Genomic DNA, 22,703 nt, shown 5'->3' with positions numbered 1-22,703 from the left:
AATCAATAAACAAGCAACAGTAAGAACAGGAAGGAGTTTTCTTTGAGCCAAACTGAGGACCAGCCCAGAAGCCAGCTTCCCAGATGACTCTGAGAAACTGCTCCGGAGAAGCAGGGTTTTCAGCACAGTTTCATATCTTGTCAGAACAAAGAACATTACACAAGTCAGGGATACATGTCCTCAAGGTTTCAAAAGAAGAGACCAGCACATACACATACAGCATGGCCTGGGCATCTGGAACCCGAGTCTTATCATCAAAGGAGGATCAGCATTGCATCCAAGGAAGGGAAGCATTTGATCTTTACTTTTAACATGGACATTCTCTACTTCTGGTCCATGAGCCCTTTCCTTTAGTAATAAAAGCAGATGTGCAATGTATGTTTGATAGGCCACAAACGGGCTGTTTGATTAACATCAAATTCAAGTGAACTCATGTATGAAGCAGAACGATGCCCTGCATCTCAGTATGTGATCATGTCTTTTATCACCACTCATGCCTCCAGGAGTAGCCATTGTTCACTCCCGGAATTTTAAGAACATCACCGTGTGCATTTTCCTCATGTAACATTTTGAACTGTTTAAACACCGACAGAAGAGGTGGGTTCACTAGGGGTGGATTCTTCGCAGCTGCAAAGGCAGTCCAACCCAACAATTGAGGCCCCAAGCCCAAGGGAGCACTTGCGTTACTCAGAGTGGCTACTTACAAGGGTCAGGAGTGAGTCAGACAACTTCAGATCTTCCCTGTGCAGCGTGCTGTTCAGAAGCTAACCTTTACAGCAGTGGCGCTGTGTGCCACCTCTGTGTCCTTGACTCGCTTAATATCCCAAAGGGACATTATAAAGACCACAACAGCCATCATGAGTTATACTGCTCTTTAACCACAAAAAAGGCCCCTGCAAATCCCCAAAATGGAAAGAGCAGCTGTAGGTCAAGCTGCCACAGGGGCAGCTTTTCACAGTTCTTCCCAGTTGATCATAACTCTGGGGCAGCACTGAGCTGGGAGAGGCAGGCCTTCCGCACACATTGCCGGAGGGTCTCCCCACCTCGGCCACACAGGGCACTGGGCACCCTCCCAACTTGTCAATGTTACTATAATGACTTTATAGGTCTAAACTCACCTCGCTAGTTTAGTAACTAAAAAAGCAGCAACTTAGTTTTCACTTCAACTTAAAGAATAGTTTAAGAGACAACCAGGACGAATGCACTGCAGAGCATGAAGCTATTGTGAAATTACTTTTCCCACTTTGCCCATTCTGCTGACATTCCTCACTGAACACGGCCTTTGCTCTGAGGCCATGAGCAGCGGAAGGAGCAGGCTGCTCAGAAATCAGAATGGCAACACCAGGCACAGGTACTGCCACCCTCCCAGCACCCGCCCTGGGCAGACATCAGTAATCAACCAGAGCACCATTCTCAGAACTGCTCACCACACAGGCGCCGACTGCCAGTTGCCTGGAGCAGCGCTTGGCTGGAAGCCTGCCGACACTGTTGGCAGAAATTGCAATAATTCTATAGGACTGGGTTCTGGCCTCGTCTACCACTAATTAGCCAGTAACCAGCTGAGTGACTCGGGACAAGTCACTTCCCTCTCTGGACCTCCGTCTCAGTTATGATATGAGTGATCTGGACTCTGATACCTGAGAGTCTATTAGATTAATTCAGAAAAATAAAGGTCTGTGAAATCGGCACAAACTTCTTTTTCTGTGGAGATGCTTTTGTTAGCCAACACAGGAAAAGACATGTTTGCATGAAGAACGACATACACTGAAAATATATTTTCAAACTCTAGTTCTTGGTATATTGCTTGTTTGTGATCCAAAAAAATGAAGTGGCAATGGTTATACCACAGAAAGCCCCTTTGGTCTGGCCTGGCCACCTCGCCTCCTGCCATCCCCCCACCCCTCCAACACACACACTCAGCCACTGGCCACTCTGCATGTCTGCTTCCCCAGGCCTCAGCCACACACACCAGTGCCTTTACCCTGAGAAACCTCTGCCCTTGCTGGGCACCCTGCACCCTTCCTCTGAGCCTCTGCCCACTTACCACAGTATTTTGTACTCATTTCCCCTCCTGGACTTGGAGCTTCTGGAGAGCAGAGACAAGCTCTTCTCATCTCCGGAGCCCTGATACATACGCACAGGAGATACTAGGTAAATATCATTTACCTGCGACTCATTACCTGCACTTAGAAAATCCAAGAGCAGAAATTCCTTTTCATAAGGTTCTTCGCTTTATTAACTTTCTTCGGAACTCCTAAGGGGAAAAAGAAATATTCTCAAATAGTTGATTTCGTGCGAGCCATTTGGTAGGATTCTCTGACAAAGTGCTCCTGTGTGATTCAGATGCGGGGGTTGGTTGGATCTGACATAAATATCCTCCTATTCTGTAATTCGGAGACATCACATTTGGAGATTGAGGGACATGGAGCAACGTGAACACACATTTGGCTCCTTACGTGAGGACATCTAATATTACGAATTATTCCATCCTCTCAGTATTTTAAGGACCTTGGCAAAGCAGCCAAGCTCCCAGTTTCTTAAATACTGCCATGGGGGAGGGATGTAGATGCCCCCATAACAGTTAGCACTCAGGGGGTCAGACTGGCCTCCTCAATCGGACTGAGAAGTCTTTGAGAAGAATGCCAATAAATTTGATTATTTCTGTATATTCCAAGGAGTCAAGGATGCAGTAGATGCTTAATAAGTGTACAGTGATTAATATAGTACAACATATAAACCACACACTCCTTAACTGGCCAGAGTCACCTGCGGACACAGCACTGGGCACAGTAGTATAGTCGGTAAGGGAGCACCCGTGAATTCCTCTGTTGATGGATGCGCAGGAAAGCGGCCAGGGGAAGGCAGGCTGCGTGGATCAGGCGGCGGATCGGTGAACAAGTGAGGACACCGGGGATTTCTCACACTACTTTCTAGTAAGCCAAAGCATGATGCTGGTGGCAGCTTACATGTGCCAAGAACTGCTGTAAATATTTCACATATATTTACTCTTTAAATGTTAGCTGAACTGAGTATTACGAGTGCTTCATCCAAGCCAGGCAACTCCGAGTCGTTAAGCAGAGAAGGAGAGTCACCAGGTGGCAGGTGGCCCCAGCACCAGAATGGGGTGGAGGGTGGAGCCCGGGGACCTTGGGACTCCTGTTTCTGGTGTGTCTGCCGGAGCTGGGTCCTGGGGTGGGAACAGGCTTTCCAGGTCTCCGGCAGTGAGGTCAGGGGGCCGCACAGCCAGGGGGCCCTCTTCCATCTCCATTCAGTCGCACTTCTCCCCAGGGACAAGGATGCAGCAGCCAGATGTGACCAGAAGGGTGCCCTCCAGATGCTCAGCTGCACTGGGCTCTGAGGGAAGACAGAGGTCAGGAGCCCCTGGCCCAGCTCTCTGGCAGGTGTGTCCGGTAAGCCCGCGGCCAAGCACAGGAGGAAAACATCTGCCCTGCTGACGCTGCCCCTGGGAGGGAAATCCTCCCAAGTGCTCTGCTTCATGGCTTGAGGCGTTGACAGGTTGATCAGCCTGGAGCACCTGTGCCTCACCTGCCCCCAGGACGGCCGTCAGCACTACTGCGGGGACCTGGAAGGCTGGTGGCAGTGTCTGCAGAGCCTGAGGCCCTGCTCGCTGCTGCGGGCAGCCTGGTGGGATGGAATCTGATGGCGGGTACGGACCCAGGCTGCAGTGTCCACCTGCCCCCTGCCAGGGATGTTCCGAGGCCTCAGGGATGGATGGCCAGTTCCCCAGCCACTCAAAGTGCAGCCTGTGCCCAGCACCCCCAGTGCCACCTGGGAGCTAGTTAGAGGTGCAGACTCTCAGGCTCCACCCAGACCAGTGGACTCAGAATCCACCTGGGACAGGCTCCCCGGCTGATTTCTCCACACGTTAAGGTCTGAGAACTACTGGTTTACATCCGTTGTTCTCGACCCCTGTTGCACATCAGAATCCCCTGGGGAGCTTTAAAAATTGCTGATATCCAGGGAGGTCCTGCCCAATCCCAGTTGCTGGCAGTGGGACCCAGGTGACTTCAAATGCAGCCACAGCAGAGAACCACTGCCCCGGAGGCATGTCAGGACCTCTGAGTGGCCCTCATGTCAGCAGGGGAGCCCTCAGCTGGGCCACCTGCAGGGACACTCCCCACGTGTAAGGACACAGTGCTCACTCACAAGGACAAGGAGCTGCCCCAAGCCTGGTACCTGCACCACGCAGGCATGGGAGCGTTCGTGGCCCCCGTGTGTCCTGGTCCGTGATGCGGGGCGGTGGGGAGCTGGGCACACAGCATCACTGGTTGGGGAGAGAAGGCACGTCACATGGATCCAGTCCCCTTCTGAGAGGGGCCTCTTACAATACAGGCTGAGGGTAGCCCAGAAAGATCCACCCACTCATCACTGCTGGGCTGCACGCTGAATAAACGGTTCCAGGGAAGGGGAAGGAAGCTGTCCAGCCCTTAGGGAGGGTCTGGGAACTGTCGGGGTAACGGATCTAAAGCACACGTTCTACATTTAGTGCTCCAGTCTCTGTAATAGAAGGTTTTCCTGAGTCACCAAAGGTCAAATAAAGGAGAACTGAGGGACTGACTGCAGCTTCCTAGGAATGGGAACCCCTCGGGGGAGGGGGGCTAAAGGCCACTCAGGCTGCATGGCAGCAGAGGCAGTGACACCGTTTCTGGGCACAACAGCGGGGGGGGGGGGCGCTACTCCTCCAGGAGGGATGGAAACTGTGCTCACCCAGGCCCAGACGCCCAAGAAGTCAGTAAGAGCCTGCCAGCACCTGACTTTTAATGCAGGGTGTGGCCCCCAAGACAGGAGCTGCAGACATGGCCCAGGCCCAAGCTGGTCAGTGCAGCTGCACCCGCTGGCAGGAGTGGCTGTTTCAGGGACAGGCATGTGACTCATTTCAGGCCAAACAGAGTGAGTCTCAGGACTTTTACGGAATTGTTGAAAGAGAATACTTTTTTGTTGGGTCTGGAAGGATGTGAGTCTAGAGGAGAAATAAACACCAAGAGACAAAAAGAAAAAAAGCCATGTACCTGGGGACTCTGTTTAGAGTCCTGGATCCAGCTGTTCCTGATGTCAGCTATCAGTGATTTTCCAGCTACCTAAGCTACAAAGTCCATCTCTCTGGTTTTTTAAAACCCAAACAAGCCTTTGCAAGCCTTATTTGCAAAAAAAGAGTCCAAACTAATTCCTCGGGCAAACGGGCTGTATGAGTGATGTCAAGCCATCTGAACCCTCTGGAGTGGCCCGGACACACTTTGGTTCTATTTTTAGATCTTTAGGACAAAGAAGTCTGGTACACTTTCAGGACACCTGCACCCGGGAGAGGCTGGGGCAAATGGTAAGGTAGGTTTTGGTAAAGGAAGAGTCTGCTCATTGCAGATTTACACAGGGCAGAGGCATAACCCTGCTGTATCAGAGTCACCTTTGAACAGCTCAGTCACCAGCAGAATAAGCCAACTCCTAGTTCTGTCCCATTCCCTGCATGTGCCCAGTGTACTCTGCTGGCCTTGCTTCTTCCATTAGGTGGGAAACAATCTGGCACAGGATGAAGGGCTGGGGCTTTAGAGGCCGGCAGACCCAGGTGGAACTGGGCAGTGGCAGCACGATGCCTGGGGGGAAGGGTTGTGGGAGGTGCCTAGGAAAGCCAGCCTCAGATGTTTCACGTGGCAGAAAGATGACTCCTGGGCTTCAGAGGCAGCCTGGGGGTGGCAGTTCACCAAAGCCAAAGGGACCACAACCGGGGAGACCCAACACCGACCCAGAGAAACTGGCGCAGAGGCGGGAGGATGGAGGTCTCGATAGACTGGATGGATGGCGCCAAGGGCCCCCCAGCCTTTCTCCCACCAGACACCATGCCCACAGCCCGCCTCCCAGAACCAAGGTGCTGCCCACTGCATGCTGAGGGCTGAAAGAAACACTACACCGGCTGAGATGGAGGCTGATGGCCATGCACTCCATGGGCTCAGCGCAGAAAAAAAGCAGAGTTAAGAGGAAAACCAAGCTGTTTCTGGGGTACCCACCCTGGTGGCCTGAGACCTGCACGGGGGAAGTCTGGCCTGGGGCTGAGTTCACAGCAGGCGCGCTGCTCTCACTGGTCCCCGCCCACCTTGAAGACAGTACATCTTTGCAGCCCTTACACACGGCACAACTTGTGCGACCAAGCAGAGGAGTTAACATTCCACACCCAACAGAAGGGCAAACCTGGGCCTGAGAAGAACAGGTGGCTGTCTGCACAGGAGTCCTGGTTGTCGCTTACCGGCCGGGTCTCGGGTTCTCACCTGTCAGAGCTGCGCGCGCGGCCGGGTGAGATGATGTAATGCACAAGGAGCGTGCAGACGACGGGAGGGCTCCGCGCGCACCGTTATTTTTGGCATCACTCAGAACGCAGCACATGGCGCCCACACACACCACCTCCACACAAGGCCTGCTCTGGCTGTCCCGTCCCTCACTCTCCGGGATGTGGAAACAGTGCTGCCCACAGGAGACGATCTGCGATCTGCGGCTGGGGAGCGGCCTGCGCTGAGGGATGGGGGCTGCAGACCCACAGGCACCCCATCCTCCTGGAGACACGGGCCAGCAGAGGGCGTGAGTGGCACTGTGGGTTAGAACCTGGTGCCAAAGAGGCCCTGGAAGGAGGAGGGCCAACGCCGGCCCCTTCCTGCCAGGATGAGCAGCGTAGGGTCCCAGAGAGGGAGGGGGAGGGGTGGGGGGAGAGGGAGAGAGAAAAGATAAGATGGTGGGGCTGGACTGGAACCCCACTCTCTCCCTGGAAGCCAGCCTGCCTGGCCACACCACCAGGACACCCGTGCCCCGTCCCAGCCACCCAGCCCCACTTCAATGGAAAGAGGGAAGCAAAGGATGATGCTCTGATCCCCACCTGCAGGTACCGGAGAAACAGGAGGATGAATCTGGGCCTTCCAGAGAGCAATGCCAGATACTGTCCCGTCTTTGAACCCTGGAAACAAGTGTCCATGGAGCTGGGCATTAGGAGGGCAGGGAAAGGGCGCCTGGCGCAGACAGGCACAGGCGTGTGGGGAGCAGGTGTGTGTCCACGGCAGTTAGGCACCTGTGCTACTGGACTATGGGAAGGAAGGTGAAGTCCAAGCGCAGGGGCTGCGGTTTACAAAGATGGCACACTCAGGACAGGGGCTGAGATCTGTGGTTGGGGTGGATTCGTCAGCAACTGTGAAAGGGGCATGAGATGTGTGGCTCGGGGGCTGTGGCATCCTACCTCCAGACAGGGCCAGTTTAAAGGCTTCTTCTTCCACTTCCTGCCAAGGAGCTGCTAACCCAAGGGGGTGGGGGACAAGGGTGAGAAGAACAACTGCATTTTTTTTATAGTCAGCAGGAATAAACAGCAGCCAAGAGCCATGATGATGCTACTGAAAGAACATTTACAATCCAGGATGAAATAATTATCACAAAAATACAATCGACAGGGTGTGTGGCAAGACTTTTTAAAAATTAACTCAGTAAAGCCGCATGAGAAAGAACTGAAAAAGCAGATGAAAATGTGGCCTTTAGAAGCTCAGATTTTCAGAGGTGGAAAAACTGGAGCTTTCACTTGGCAGCCAATCATTTTCCAAGTAACGTAACCGAGGCTGACGGGTTCTGTAACTTGCCCCAGGACACAGTGAATTCGTGGTGAAACTGAGCTCTCCTAGCTCACCAAATATAATGATGCCAAACATACAGTGTGACTCAAAACACTTTAAATAATAAAACCAAAAGCAAATGACATCATCAAAATGGTGGAATAAGGACCCCTCCAAAATCTCTCCTCCATAAAAACAATGAGACAGCTGGCCAAAAAAAAAAAAAAGGTTAAAATCAACTGTGTCAGAATTCTAGAAATCACACATCCTAGAAGCACCACACCGAGTCCCTCAGCAAAGACTGGGAGGCTGACTGATTCTAAATGTTTAAGAACGTCCCTGTCCAATCATTAGCTGAGACTTCAGTGGCCTCACATGACAAAAAATACAGACTTTAAAGAATTAGTTCAGAAAAGTCAATAGACAAACAACAACAAATGCTGGAGAATGTGATCTCCGAAGGTGCCACATTATATATTGTAAATGTTCAACAAAAAAATTACAAAACATACAAAGAAACAAAAACACAATCCATACATGGGAAGCCCATATGTCGGACTTAACTTGAGAAAGAACTTAAATCGGCTATTTTAAATACGTTCAAAGAATCAAGAAACCGTGTATTAAACAGAGGATGAGAATGATGTCTCAACAAATATACAACATGAATGAAGAGACCAATTTACAAAAGAGAACCAAATAGAAATTCTGACATTGGAAAGTACAATAAGTGAAATTTTTTAAAAATCACTGGAGGGATTCAATAGTGGATTTACACTGAAAGATTCAGTGAACTTGAAGATTCGTCAATCGAGATTAAGCAGCCTGGGAAACAGAAACACAATGAAAAAAAATAGACTGAGCCTTAAAGACCTGTGTGACATCACTGAGCATACCAACATGTGCATATTAGGAATCTCAGGAGAGGAGAGAATGGTGCAGAAAGAACGTTTGAAGACCTAATAGCTGAACACTTCTAAAATTTGAGGACAACCATAATCTATACACCCTAGAAATTCAACAAACTCCAAGCAGGATAAACTCAAAGAGATCCACACCAAGACACGTGGTAATCAAGCTGTCAAAGACATGAGAAAATCTTGAAGGGACTCATCCCCTCCAAGGGATCCTCGATCAGATTAGCAGCTGATTTCCCAGAAGCAGAAGCCACAGGACCAGAAAGCAGTAGGATGAACCATCCAAAGTGCTAAAAGCAAAAGACTGTCGATGAAGAACATGAGATCCAGCACCCTATTCTTCAACAATGAAAGAATGGGGGGAAACCGCTTAACGGGTACAGAATTTCCTTTTGGAGTGAAAAAAAAGAAGTGTTTTGGAACTAGATAGAGGTGGTGAATGTACTAAATGCCACTAAATTGTTCCCTTTAAAATGGCTAATTTTGTGTTCTATGAATTTCACCTCAATTGCTAAAAATGAAGGAAGGAATAAGACAAACTAAGACATTCCCAGATAAACAAAAACTGAGAGAAATTGGCACTAGTAAACCTGCCCTACAAGAAATACTAATGGGCATAGACAGTAACTCAAAACCACACGGAAAAATTGACTTGAGTACAGGTGAGCTGAGTAAAGGCAATTACATGGGTAAACATAAAAGCTGACATAAATGTATTACTGCTTGTAACTTTTTTTTCCTTCTATCTAATTTAAAAGACAGTTGCATAAAGCAATAATTCACAAATCTGTGTTGAGGAGCACATGGTGTATGAAGTTATAATTTGTATGACAATAACAGCACTGAAAAGAGGGGAGGGAATGGAGTTATATAAGAGGAAGTTTTCTATGTACTATTAAAATTATGCTGGTATTACTCTGAACTGAATCGTTATATATTAAAATCATAATTCCCAAGGGCAACTACTAAGAAAATAACTCCCAAAAAGGTAAAAAAAATGACAAGGGAGTTTAAATGGTACAGTAGAAAATATCTATTTAACACAAAAGAAGGAAGCAATGGAGGAACAGAGGAACAAAAAAGGCTTACGACATACAGAAACCAAAGCCCAAAATGGCAAATGTAAATCCCACCTTATCAGTAATTACATTAAATGAAAACGAGGTAAACATTCCAAATAAAAGAGAGAGACTGATAAAATGGATTAAAAAGTGATCCAACTATATGCTGTCTACAAGAGATAACTTTAACTTCAAAGACACAAATAGGTTGGAAGTAAAAAGATGAGGAAAAGATATGTCATGCTAACTGTAACAAAAACAGAGCTGGAGTGGCTCTACTCTATCAGACAAAATAGAGTTCAAGACATAAATGACTAGAGACAAAGTGGGAAATTATATAATGATAACAGGGTCAAGCAATCAAAATTTAACAACTATACCCATATGTGCACCTAATAACAGAGCTCCAAATTATATGCAGCAAAACTAACAGAATTGAAGGAAGAAACAGACAATTAGGCAGTAATAGTTGAAGTCTTCAATGCTCCATTTCAATAATTATAGCACAAATAGATGTAAGATCAACAAGGAAATAGAAGACTTTAAAAATGTGATAAACCAACTAGACCTGACAGACACAGAACATTTCTTAGGCCATAAAACATCCTCAATACATTTGAAAAGGTTAAAATCACACTATGTATGTTCTCCAACCACAACAGAATTAAATTTGAAATCAATAAGAAGGAAATTTGGGAAATTCATAAAATATGTGGAAATTAAATAACACACTCCTAAGTAACCAATGGGTCGAGGAAAAAAATCACAAGAGACATTAGAAAATAGTTTGAGATCAATAAAAACAAAAATTTATCGATGCAGCTAAAGCAGTACTTACCAGGACATTTATAGCTCTAAATGACTATATTAAAAAGGAAGAAAAACCTCAAGCAATTGCCTGACATCCCACCGTAAGAAACTGGAAAAAGAGCAAATTAAACTGAAAACAAGAAGAAGGAAAAAAATAATAAAGATTTGAGAGGAAATTAGTGAAACTGAAAACAGAAAAACAATAGAGGAGATCAACAAAGCCAAAAGTTGGTTCTTTGAAAAGGTCAACAAAATTGACAAACCTTTAGCTGGACTGGCCAAGAAAAAAGGAGAAAAGACTCATGCTACAAAATCAACAATGAAAGAGGAGCCATCACTATTAAACTTACAGAAATAAAAATGATTACAAAGGAATTCTATGAATAACTGCGTGCCAACAAACTAGAGAACGGAGATGAAATGGACATGTTCCTCGAAAGACACAAACTACCAAAACTGACTCAAGAAGAAAGTTTTAAGTGACCTGTTACATCTACAGAGATTGAATTAGGAATTTTGAAACTTTCCACAAAGAAAAGCCCATGCCCAGATGGCTTCACGGGTGAATTCCAGTTTAAATGTGCAAAGAAGACTACTAATGGATTGCAGCTTCTTTGCGGGTAATGGAAATGTTCTGGAATTAGACTGTGGTGGTGGTTCATAACCTTGTCCTGGGATATCTGAACTGTATCTCTACCATTCTCAAAGTAGGAGAGAAGCAAAAACAAAAGCAATCTAGTAGAATTATAACAACGTGATTCATGGATCTTTTTTTTTTTTCTTATTGGTAAAGTTGAGCACGTTTGAAAAGTTGTATGTGAATCATAAGCCCCTTTCTTCTTTTTTTTCAATCCTAAAAGTAGGTGGCTTCTTATTTCATCTCTTCCAAACCTTTTCTACACTGTGAAAGCTTTTCAATAAAGCTGAAGACATGAGTCATGCTGGGAGAAAATATATGAAATATATATAAGAAACGGAATATATATCCTTAATTTATAAAGCGCTCTTATAAAGCAGTATGAAAAAATGCAAACATTCCACTGAAAAGCAGGCAAGGGATATATAAAGACAATTCACACAATAGGAAATAGCCAGTAAAAAAAACTGGTTAGCCCCACTAATAACCTAATGTAACAACTGGCCTCTTGAAAAATTTAAAAGGTAGATACAATTCATCTTTGGCAGAGTGTGAGAAATGCTCCCAAATGCTTCTGGTACTTTAAAAACCATACACCTTTTTTTGATAGCCACTTGGCAGTTTCTATCAAAATCTTTAAATGTATTCATCCTAAGACCTAGCAATTACACTTGTGGGAGTTGGTTCTCTAGACATATTCAGAGGCACATACAGGTAAATGAGCAAATATGTTCCCTGCAGCCACTTTTTAGTTAGTCATATTATAAATACTTCTTGATATGGGAATGATTAATTATTTGGAATACTAAAGAGTGGCTAAAAGAAATGAGATCTATTTACTGACATGGGAGTATCTATAAAATAAATTATGAGGTTTAAGTAAAGATATGCAGAAAAATATGCAAACACAGTATGATTTCATTTTTGCAAAAAATGTAAACCCCACCATGCATGCATGTGTGTATGTATATATGTAAATATATAACGCATATTACATATATATAAATGTAACTGGTTACAGAGCAAGCTGGACTCCTTAGAGTGAAGCAGAAACCATCCCTACCCTTCCTCACACTCTTACTAAACTTGCTTTGTGGATCTATTTCTGCCACGTGCAAACATCGCAGCCATAGCTTTTTCAGGCTTTCTGAAATAGCAGATGACTAGCCCACCTACTTTGGCATCAAACACTCCGGTCCTGTCCAGTGGACTAGAGGGTGGTGTCTCCGCTCTCTGGCTAATGGAGGCCCAGAGGCCCATGGGAGAAGCTGTGTGGACACCTGCCTGACCTGGGCCAAGGGCCCCCAAGGACGGATCCAGGGCTCTCCAGGTGGTCTCAGCTCCCCTACCCCTGCCTCCCTCCAGCAACACTGCCCTTGACCTGGGCCCACCTCCCCACTGCAGGCTCACAAACTCTCTGGGGACCCCTGGGGCCACGTCCCTCTCGGGGAGCCATTACTCTGGCCACACCCCTGGCAGGAGTGCCATCCATCCAGCAAGGCCCTTTCCACCACCTCCAGATGCAAGGATGAAAATGGGATCGCTGATAACATCTCCAAAGAAATTCTCTCCAACCTGAGATTCCAGCGCTTTGGCAAGCTGGAGGTGACTGGGGTCAGCAAGCCCTGCCTTCCTCACATCGTGGAAACAGGGGCTGTGGCAGACCCTGGAACTGCCCTCATCCCGAGTGCAGAAAGAGCCCTGCGCTCACCTCCTGTTGTGTGAAAGTACAGAAGAGCTGGAGGGACGCACAACGGCTTATCTCTGGGAAGGGATTTAGCTTTTTACTCTTGATGCTGCTGCAGTGTTTGATTTTTGAAGTTAATCATGTAAATTAAAAGAGAACTGGAAAGAAAAGAGACTCCCCAGTCTATTTCTGACCTTCTCGGTCTGAACAGATGGTCTTTTACTGGGGAATCCCAGGCCATGAGCAGGAGCCCAGCGACGGCGCTGACTTCTCCCATCCTATGAATTCACTTGAACTCCCCGGGACCGCAGGGTGGAGTCATCTGGGCGCCATCCCCGGCGGTTCTGACGTAATTAGCCAGGAATGGGCGTGGGCATCAGGCTGCGGCAAAGCTCCCCAGGTGACTCCAAAGTGCTCCTTTAACAGGGTCCAAACCATGCCCCCTGCCCACCCTCCATGGCCCCGCCTGTGTCAACGCTACCTCCTCCCAGTGGAGCTGGAAACACACGCAGGGGTAGAAACAGCAGCACTGGAGGGGAGGGGACAACGTGGGAGCCTACGGCCAGGAGCGGGAGGGCGGACACAATGCCACAGGACCACTCACAGTCCAGCAAACAGTGGGCCCGGGAACCTTCCAGAGTCAGGGTCTTTTAAAGATTTCTACTTTTCTCCAGCCTTCTTCCCTTCTTCTGAATCATCGTCCCTCTGTGTCTTGTACACCAAGCAGTGCCTGTTGCTGTTGTTAGAGTGTTGCGGGTTTTTTTGGCTTTACCCAGAGGGTCTCTTTGACTGATTTCTTTTTTTGTTTTCCCCATTTGGGATGTCACGGTGAACTTCTGACTTCCTCCAGGCACGAAAATGCCTTCACTGGTCCTCACACTGGTTAATAATGTAGCCAGGAGCAGCCTTCTATGCTGGAAATCAGCTCCCCTACCCCTGGCAGACACTGCATCACTGTGCTTCAGGTGGTGCTGAGGAGAAGTCTGCTGCCAGTTTGATTCTGTTCTTTTTGGCAACCGGCTTTTCCTCTCTAGAAGTTTTAACAATATTTCCTTATCCATAATGAGTCTGAAGTTTTGCTGGAATGTATTTCCCCCAGGCCTCTCCTTTGGATGGGAGGCTGGGGGGCCGAGACTCTCATGACTGGTGACAATAGGAAAGCTCTATTCTGCGTGCAAAGCACGTGATGTCTTTCATTCCAGGACAGCGTCCTCTTTCCTCATTTTATTCTCCTCCGTGTCTGTTCAGAGGTCTCAAGTGACCTCAGGCTGTGCCATGACTGTGTCAGACCCCAACACCACCACTAGGAGACTGTCCAGCCAGTCTGTCCACCTTCAGAGAATGCTCTTGGTTTTATTCCGGAGGCAGTAGGGGTTCTTGGGGCAGTGGAGAGGGGGTGGAGGCAGCAGCTCCACACACAGTTCTGATTCCTCGTGTTCAATCACAAGAAGCTTGGAGCTTTCCAGGGCCCCCGTGAAAGACTCACGGGTCTCTCCAGGATCGTAGGCCGCTGCTCTGGTTTCTCTGTCAACCCATTCTGCTTTTACCTTCTAGGGATCCCTCTGAATTTCCAGTTTGTGGAGGGTATCATGACTCCACTTCTTTTCAGCTCACTGTCCACCCCTGGAGAGGGACCCGGCAAGGGAGGAGGGTAGATGTGTGTGCCTGGTCAACCAGCCCAAACTCTAACTTCCAGAACAGCAACTTCACAAAATCACACTTCTGGAGAGACTCCCAGCGATCACCTCATGCAAATCCCTCACCTGAGGGGCCAGGAAGCAGACCCAGAGAAGCCAGCGACTTGTCCACGCACCACACCGGTGGGTCAGTGGGAAGCCAGGGCAAACCAAGGGCCAGGCCACATGGGCAGTGCCCAGAAGCCATGACCACTAGATCACTCTGTTCCTGGAGGTTTGCTTTAGTCAGGAAATCAGACAAGACTTCAAGCAAGAACAGACGGGGCCCTCGGCCCTGGCAGAACTGTGAAGCCAGCAGAGCCGGTCCACACTCCAGGGCCCGTCCGCAGGCAGTCTGGGCGGCTGTGAGAACAAGACAAGCTGTCCCCAAGGATCCTGAAGACCAGGCTGGCTGGACACGACTTCAGAGATGGCCGAGCCAGCCCAGGCACGAGGCACACCCCTCCCCTGCCCGGGAGTACCACGGGGACCTGCTGGAGCAGAGCGCTCACCAGCCCAGCTCCCCCCAGCCACCCAGGGTCAAGGGCCTGAGCACATGAGCGGGACACGGGGGCCCCAGCTGCAGCTGGGTGGCAAACCCAAGGTGGGGGCTGCTGTCTGAACCCATCTGAGTTTCCAATCAGCAACACGGGTGCCCAAACTTGGACTCAAGACCTATGCCTTCCAAGTGGAAAGTCACCTTTTTGGGTGCAGGGTGGGGAAGAAGAGTGGGAAGGAGAAGGAGGGGGGAGCAGGCACCCCCACCCCATCTCTGTAACCGTCTGGCCGCGGGACCTCGTGGGACAGGGAGGGACAGCCCAGGAGGGGACAAACTGGGAAGTGTTTCCCCATTCACTGGAGCAGAGAAGCAACCACACATCCACAGCACGTGAGAGCTGGGGACAGAGCATGATGCTGGGCAGAGTGGCCACACAGAGCAGCAGAAGATGCGACTCCCCTGAAACGGGACAAAAACCTCGGGGTGACCTGACGTTGCCCACCGACGGAGGGGGCAGGCCCTTTGGGCTCAGCTTTGGTGAGTGGGCAGCAGCCGGCAGAGTGTGAGAAAGGAGATGAATCTCTAACGTGAGGTCAGGCAGAGGAATGATTTATGATGCTGTGCAGAAGGGTTTCTGTGAAACTCCCCACAGAAGGGAGCTCTCGGAGACTGTCTTCAGCTGCCTCAACTCTTCCAGTCCCTGTCCTCTCCCTCGGCGGTATTTGGAGTCCCCGTCACCTGGTTTAATACAATTATTATTATTCCAGTGTTTCAGCAGTTATTTCCCCGACCAGACCGCAGGCAGTTCAGAAGGCATTAAATCCTACTGGTCGCTGGCTCTGGGATTTTACAGATGACTCTGTCCATTCATCATAAAATGTTCCCTCAGCGCCTTCTAGCTCTAGGCCCTGTGCTTGGAGCCCAGAACACAGTAGTGGCAACACAGGGGAGACCTGTCCCCAAAGATCTGGGGGCAATGATGATACAGCGTGGCCGGTGCCAGGACAGAAGAACACGCGACTCCGAGAACAAGAAGGTGGGATGCCCAGCCCAGAAGGAAGTGACGTCTAGGCTGGACAGGTGGATAGAAAATCTGCCAGAGATACACCGTGTGGTCGGGGGTTAGGGGCATGAATCCACGGACCGGGAATAGGATTCTGCAAGTTCACAGTGAGATGTGTGAGGGCTGGATTAGGAGGTGGGCACGGCGACTAAGCTAGAGAAACAAGCAGAGAGAAGCCAGTTGATTCAAGAATATTAAAGCATGTTAAGGTGTCTGGACTCTAGTCTAAAGGCAATGAGAACATAACAAGATTTCCAGCCAGAGAAGGATCTGATCAAATCTGAGATCAGGAAGATCTTCTTGGCTGAAGGGTAGAGCTGGGGGGTGGTGACACGGGGTGAAGAGGAATGGGCCAGTCTGAGGACAGAGAATATACAAGGCATGGTGCTAAAGCAGGCCTGGGGAGAGGTAACAAGGATCCATCCACCCTGGGCTTCAAACTCAGGCAGGTGAGTGGATGGTGGAGTCACTTCCCAAGACAGGTGACTTGGCTTTGCTGGGGAGAGAGAAATGCAGATCGTTCACAGTTCTGGACGTGTTTTCGGAGGAGAATATTTCAAAGGAATAAATTAACAGCTGAAAGGGAATCATTGTTCTAAACTGATCAATTTCATAGGAACACTTATAATTATATAAACATTCATATAAATACTTACACAAAAGGAAATCTTGAGAGTGGCCAAAAAAAAAAAAAAAAATCACCCAAACTGCATCCTACATACACCGTAAGGGGCAAGTCTGGAGCAGAGGTGCAAACCCCACAATCTTTTATGCAACAAAGAAAGCCAAACGGTGACCTTGGGTGCATCCTGACAACCGTCAGCAGACTGACACTCCCGATACGGAAGTGAGCCCGGGTTGGGCATCTTTCCAAACCTCTCAGCACAGAGGTGGTTACTTTCCGGAGAGGAGGGGGGCCCTGAACCTGTCATCAGTGACCCTACAATTCAGGCACTGCTCACTCTTCTGGAATTATTTAATTTTAAATGATCACACAGGAAATCTGCCTCGTTTTGTGGGGCACAGTCCCAGGAGTTGTGCTACATGCATAGAGTCACGCAGCCACCCCCACAGCCAGGACCTGGAACCATCCCATCCCCCCCAAAAAAAACCCTCCCCCGCGCTGCTCTGTTATAGTCACACGCTCCCCCTCCCCCAGCCCCTGGCAGCCTAGGATGTGTTCTCCACCACGGCGGTCCTGTCTTTTCCAGAATGTCACAAATGGAATGGTACAGTACGTAACATTTTGAGACTAGCCTCTTTCACTAAGCATGATGCTTCTGAGATGCACCCAAGCTGCTGCGTGCACAGATAGATTGTTCCTTTTACCCATCTGGTACTGAGCACACGGCACTGGCAGCGCTGATTTTTATCACCTACGTTTTCTCCTTCATGGATGCCAAAGAGATTGTCTCTGTCATAGGGGCCCCCAGAAAAATTAACCTTTAATTCTTCACAAACCCAACTTGGGAGATCCAGTGAAGCCTGAGCTATTGATTCTCCTTGCCATCCTCATAAAAATAAGAGAGGAGAGCACAGAGCCTCTGCTCAGGTAGTCACAGAATTCTGAGTTACAAGGCCACTGGGAGGGCACACTCACTTGACAATTTACTTAGCAAACACCACCAAGCTCCTCTGCAGGTGCTCGGCGGGGTTCTGGGAACAGAAGCGATGCATCCCCCTGCCCTCAAGGGAGGGGGTTCCAGATGACTCCCAGACCACAGAGCCCACCGTGGGGTTCCTCCAGCCAGCTTCCTTCTCCCCCTGCAGCTTGCTTAGGTTCCATAATATCAGGTGCTCCCCAAGCTCTCCCCACCTCCCCTGAGCCTGTTGAGCAGCTGAAGAGGTCGATGTGGGATTTACAGTTTGTCATGTACAACTTGCAAGTGGTGAATGCACACATAACTGATGGAGAGTTGATAGCAGCAGATTTAGCTACCAAACGGTGAAGATACAAAGGCAACGGTTCAGCTGAAGGAAAATTCTACTGGTCACTCAGCTGGAGCATGGAGTTCTATTGCTGTTATTGGAGTTTTACTGCCATTATTTTTTTTTTTTTGAAGTGCAGTTGATTTACAATGTTGTGTAAGTTTCTGGTAAACAATAGTATACTACTCAGCCATAAAAAAGAATGAAATCATGCCATTTGCAGCAACATGAATGGACCCAGAGATCATCATACTAAGTGAAGTGAGTCAGACAGAGAAAGACAAATACCATATGATATCACTTGTATGTGGAACCTAAAAAAAATAACCCAAATGAGTTTTATTGCTTTTTTTTTTTCACACCAAAAAGAAACAACGGTCAGCAATCCATGCTCATTTAAAGGGCCACATGCAAGTCAACACAGTAGGCCACGTGGGGGTCTCAGAGATCTGAGATAGACTCCTCCCTCCCCTAGGTCATGGGGCAGAGAAGACATGTCCACAGTGAAGCATCAGAGTCCAATGTCACGTGACACGTGCCGACGTGAGGCCAGATGATAAACGTCACCAAGCTTAGACAAGGAAGGTCAGATGGCAGGCCAGCTCTCCCAGGCTGTCAGGCAGGCAGGGTACACCTCGAGTGTCTTACCTGCCACAGCGGGGACACTCTGGGCCCAGGGCAACACAGCAGGGGGCCTTCAAGGGTGCATGGACAAGAGGCCTCATATGCTGTCCTCACGGACAGCAAAGGCCAAGTGCAACAGAGATGCCACCACTGTGCTCAGGAAGCAGGAGGGCCGCCCAGGCCCACCCCACACAAGACCACCTTCATTCTCTTAAGTAGAAAGATGCACCAATTTCTGCCAGGAAGGATGTGTTTTTCCAAAAGGAGGGGACAGAGGCTGAAATCCAGAGAGAAGTCACAATGAACAGCCTCCTCTGTGCGACTGGACAGTCAGTTCATGTCTGCCAAGATGCCAGAAACACCCCTCTGTCCCAACAAACCTCAGAGGGAGGGGCCTTGAATACTGGAGAGGTGGCATGTCTCCCAGCAGAGCTGGGACACAGAACAGGAGATTCACCTGCTGCTGTGGGAGCCGGCCCACTCTGCCCAGATTCCAGTCCCAGCAAAAGTCCACATGGCCTCTCTTCCCCGCACAGTCTGTCTGTCCAGTGGCAAGAAGTGGCCGAGGGCCCAGCACTGGCCACCAGGCAACACCAAGGGACGAGACCAGGTCCCTCAATCTCAAGGAATTAATCCTTTCTTTAAAATTTAAAAATATTTAATCAGCAACAAAGATTTACTATATAGCACAGGGAATCTCACCCAATATATTGTAATAACCTATAGTGGAATAAGTTTGTTTTCTATGTCTGAGTCTGTTTCTGTTTTGTAAGTAAGTTCATTTGTGTCTTTTCTTTTAAGGTTCCACGTATAAGTGATATCATACAATTTTTCTTTCTCTTTCTGGCATACTTCACTTAGTGTGAAAATCTCCAGGTCCATCCATGTTGCTGCCAATGTCATTATTTTATTCTTTTTTATGGCTGAGTAGTATTCCATTGTGTGTGTGTGTGTGTGTGTGTGTGTGTGTGTGTGTGTGTGTGTGTGTTCATTTTTTTTCCAATGTTTTTTCATTCTGTGCTTCAGTTTGAATGGTTTCTATTTATCTACCTTCAAAGTTCACTGGTATTTTCTTCTATGGTTCCCAAACTGCCTCTAGTGAATTTTTCATTCAAGATTCTATATTTTTCAGTTCTAAAATTTCTATTTGGTCATTCCTTAAATTTCAGTTTCTCTACTGAAATTCCTCTCTGCTTGCTCATTATGTTTGTATGGGTTTGTATCTACTGACCTTTTTCTTTGTCACTGATCACACTGTGTGCATGTCTAGTGATTTTTTTTCTATCATATGCTGGATACTGTTGTTAACACTTTGTTTCAATAGTGTTGTGTTGTTCTGGCAGACAGCTAGCTGACTGGCATACCATCCTGATCCTAACGAGGCTGTTCTGAGGTTTTGTTACTGTGGGTATAGTGTGGTCCTTACTCCAGAGTAGAGCAACCTTGTTCCTAAGGTGTGGCCTTTCTGTGGCCTCAGGTGTTCAGTAAGAGGCCCTCACTCTGGCAGGTCAGGGCTCTAAGTCTCCAGCACTGTGTGACCTCCAGCACCTCCATTCGGCTCACTACCTGCTCCCCAGTAGTTCTCTGCTGAGCCTCAAAGAGCCTTGTCCTTTGCAAACACAGCTGAGTATTACAAAAGACACTAGGTGACCACTTCGAAGATTTCTGAAGTCTCTTCTCTGCTCAGAACCTTCCTCTCCCATACACTGTGCCCCACAAATTCCAGCTGCCTCAGCACCCCAAATCCTGACCTCTGTGTCCTCTGCCCAGCTCTCCGTTGGTCTTCACTTCCCCGTGACTTAGTTTTGAAGGTGGTCCCTGACACACAGCCAGGATGGATGGAGAGCTTGCCTGGAATGCTTCCATCTGGGTCACAGACCACTGAGTATTGTCCCATTTCTGAAAACAGCTGCTTCATACATTTCACCCAGTATCAAAACTGTGGGAAAAAGAGTAAATCCAAGGGGGGAGGATAAAGCTCAAGTGGCAGAGCACACGCTTAGCAGGCATGAGGTCCTGGGTTCGATCCCCGGTACCTCCTCTATAAATAAATAAATAAACCTAATTACCTCCCTCCCCTGACCAGAAAAGAGTAAATCCAGTATCTATTACTCCCCCATGGCTGGGATCAGAAGTCAGGTTACATTCTGACTCTGGCTGCTCTATGGAAGAAACTGCCGAATGAGCTGACCTACTCTAAGACCACAGAAAAAGACTGACGATGGAGTTTTTCTTGAAGCAGAAAATGCTGCTTTGACACCTGTTAAACACCTGTGCAAATTTGGCAAGGCAGCAGGATAAGATGTCCTTTCGGATAAACCCAAGGGAATGTGAGGCCAGTTATCTCTCCCACCAGGTAGACAGGCAGTTTGGAAGGCTGGAGTTAAGAGGACCCCCTCCCACAGATTTCCTGGCCGAGCCCAGCCACAGCCATTCTAGGAGCCAGCAGTCCCCTAATCTTCCTTGTTCAAAGCTGTAAACAGTGAACTGAAGGGCCATATCACTTGGGAAACTGGCCACGAGGGCAGAGGAACCCAAATGTGTGGCCTGGAGAGCCCTGAGGTCACCTGGAAGTATCAGGTCTCACCTAGATAATTTCAACTCCCTGGCTGTGAGCCAAGAATGGGTCACACGTTGTTACTCCTACAAATGCAGGACCAAGTCAACCCTCCTACAAAAGTTATTTCCTAGTAAATGCCTGCCCCTCCCTGCAAAGCAGGGCAGGGTGTGGGGGGCGGCCCTCGGTCTCTCCTGACCACCCAGCTGGACGACACACGGCTTCTCCCACCCACGGCCTCTGGATGGCTTGTCACCCTCAAAGCTCGGCAGGGAGAGAAAGATTTCATCCGCCCAAATAAAAACCCAAACTCAAACTCACCCTATTGCCAGGAATGTCTTTCAGGCAGACAAACACCTGAAAGAACCGCCCCCTCCCCTCCCTGGTACAAGCTGCCACTTGCCCTGGACAAAAGACCGAGGCTCGGTGTCAAGGTGGCTCACAGATCCAATGGCCTTCCCCCGCCCCCACCCTGCACCGCCTCCACCCACAACGTTCAGAACCTACCAAGGGCTGAGGTCTGCCCTTGAGAAGCAGCCTGGGCCTACAATTTCTACTGCGGGGTCTTGTGTCCCTTACACCTCCGCTGTCTTCTCTCAGCCTGGACTGAGTCCCCGTACTCATGTGTAGAACTAGCCAGGAGAACCCCTGAGGTTCAGAGGGCAACACAGGAGAAGCCCACTGCCCCAAACCTATGTTTAAAAGCTTAACGCAAACGCCAGGAGCAGACGCTATACAGACGTGTCCCGATTTTAAGCCTTGCACAGTGAACCAGCATCCCAGAAACTTGGCTCCCTCAGATGCCGGTGAGAACTCTCCGGCGAAGAGTCAGAAGAGACTGGCTGGGAGCCATCAGCCAACCTCTGCACAAGGCTTCTGAGCACACACCGAAATGCATATTTTCCAGAGCCCTCGACGGCAGTGGCAAATTCTTAAATTCCCCTTAAGATACGTCCATTAGATTCCCTGGCTTCTCAGGGCGCAGCTTGTTAGTTCATGGAGTTATTTTCTTTATTAAGTTCAATTTTCTTCTGATTTACATGTAACAGCTGTGCAGTGTAACTGCTGTAACTAACAAGAAGAGGTGGGCAGGTATGAAAAATTCCTATTGAACGTCGGCGAAAGCTGTCATGATTATTAGCTAAAGGATCCCAGAGGAAGTTCAGAACGTTTCCACGTAATCTGGACCCTGGCAACCATCATCACACCAATGTTCAGGGACCTTGCAAATGCAAACTAAATAAGCTGTCAGGCTGCCTGACAGGAGCAAACACGGGGCCAGTCGTGCAAAATGGAACTGCCTCCCTCCTGCACATTCCTGCTCTGACCTGCTAAGGCCCATTGAAACCTGATGCCCCAGCCTCCCTGGGGAGCAGGGCCCCGGCACGGAACTCCCCACCTGCCCACACACCCCAAGCTACCCGGCCAGCTGCTCTTTTTCCCTGGTTCCTGAGCCACCTGTAAACTCACAGAGCCTGTCCCTGGGGCCAGAGCCCATCAGCGGGCGTGCCAAAGGGGCAACGATATGGCTGAGGGAGGCTAAAAATAAAAGGAACGGGTATCAGGGCTCTGGCAGCTTTCGCAAAGGGGTAATTTAATCCTGAAGGAGGAAATGGCTGCATTTTGTGCAGGTTCTCAACCTCCTCAC

At 48.7% G+C, this 22,703-nt stretch overlaps 1 protein-coding gene across 3 annotated transcripts in view; it reads right to left on the bottom strand.

Annotated features, from left to right (window-relative positions):
- CRACDL (CRACD like) overlaps positions 1–22,703 on the bottom strand; it is a 95,945-nt gene that overhangs the window by 52,222 nt on the left and 21,020 nt on the right. Inside the window, exon 2 of one of the 3 annotated variants that reach the window (XM_074354836.1) lies at positions 2,181–2,254. The exons of the other annotated variants lie outside the window; for them this stretch is intronic. The gene's annotated coding sequence lies outside the window, so the exon portion shown is untranslated. The remainder of the gene's footprint in view (positions 1–2,180; positions 2,255–22,703) is intronic. 3 annotated transcript variants of the gene reach the window in all.

Source organism: Camelus bactrianus, chromosome 28, assembly GCF_048773025.1.
Source record: "Camelus bactrianus isolate YW-2024 breed Bactrian camel chromosome 28, ASM4877302v1, whole genome shotgun sequence".
Classification (NCBI taxonomy): domain Eukaryota; kingdom Metazoa; phylum Chordata; class Mammalia; order Artiodactyla; family Camelidae; genus Camelus; species Camelus bactrianus.
The sequence above is the reverse complement of the archived record's forward strand: the minus strand, read 5'-3'. Positions and strand labels throughout refer to the sequence as shown.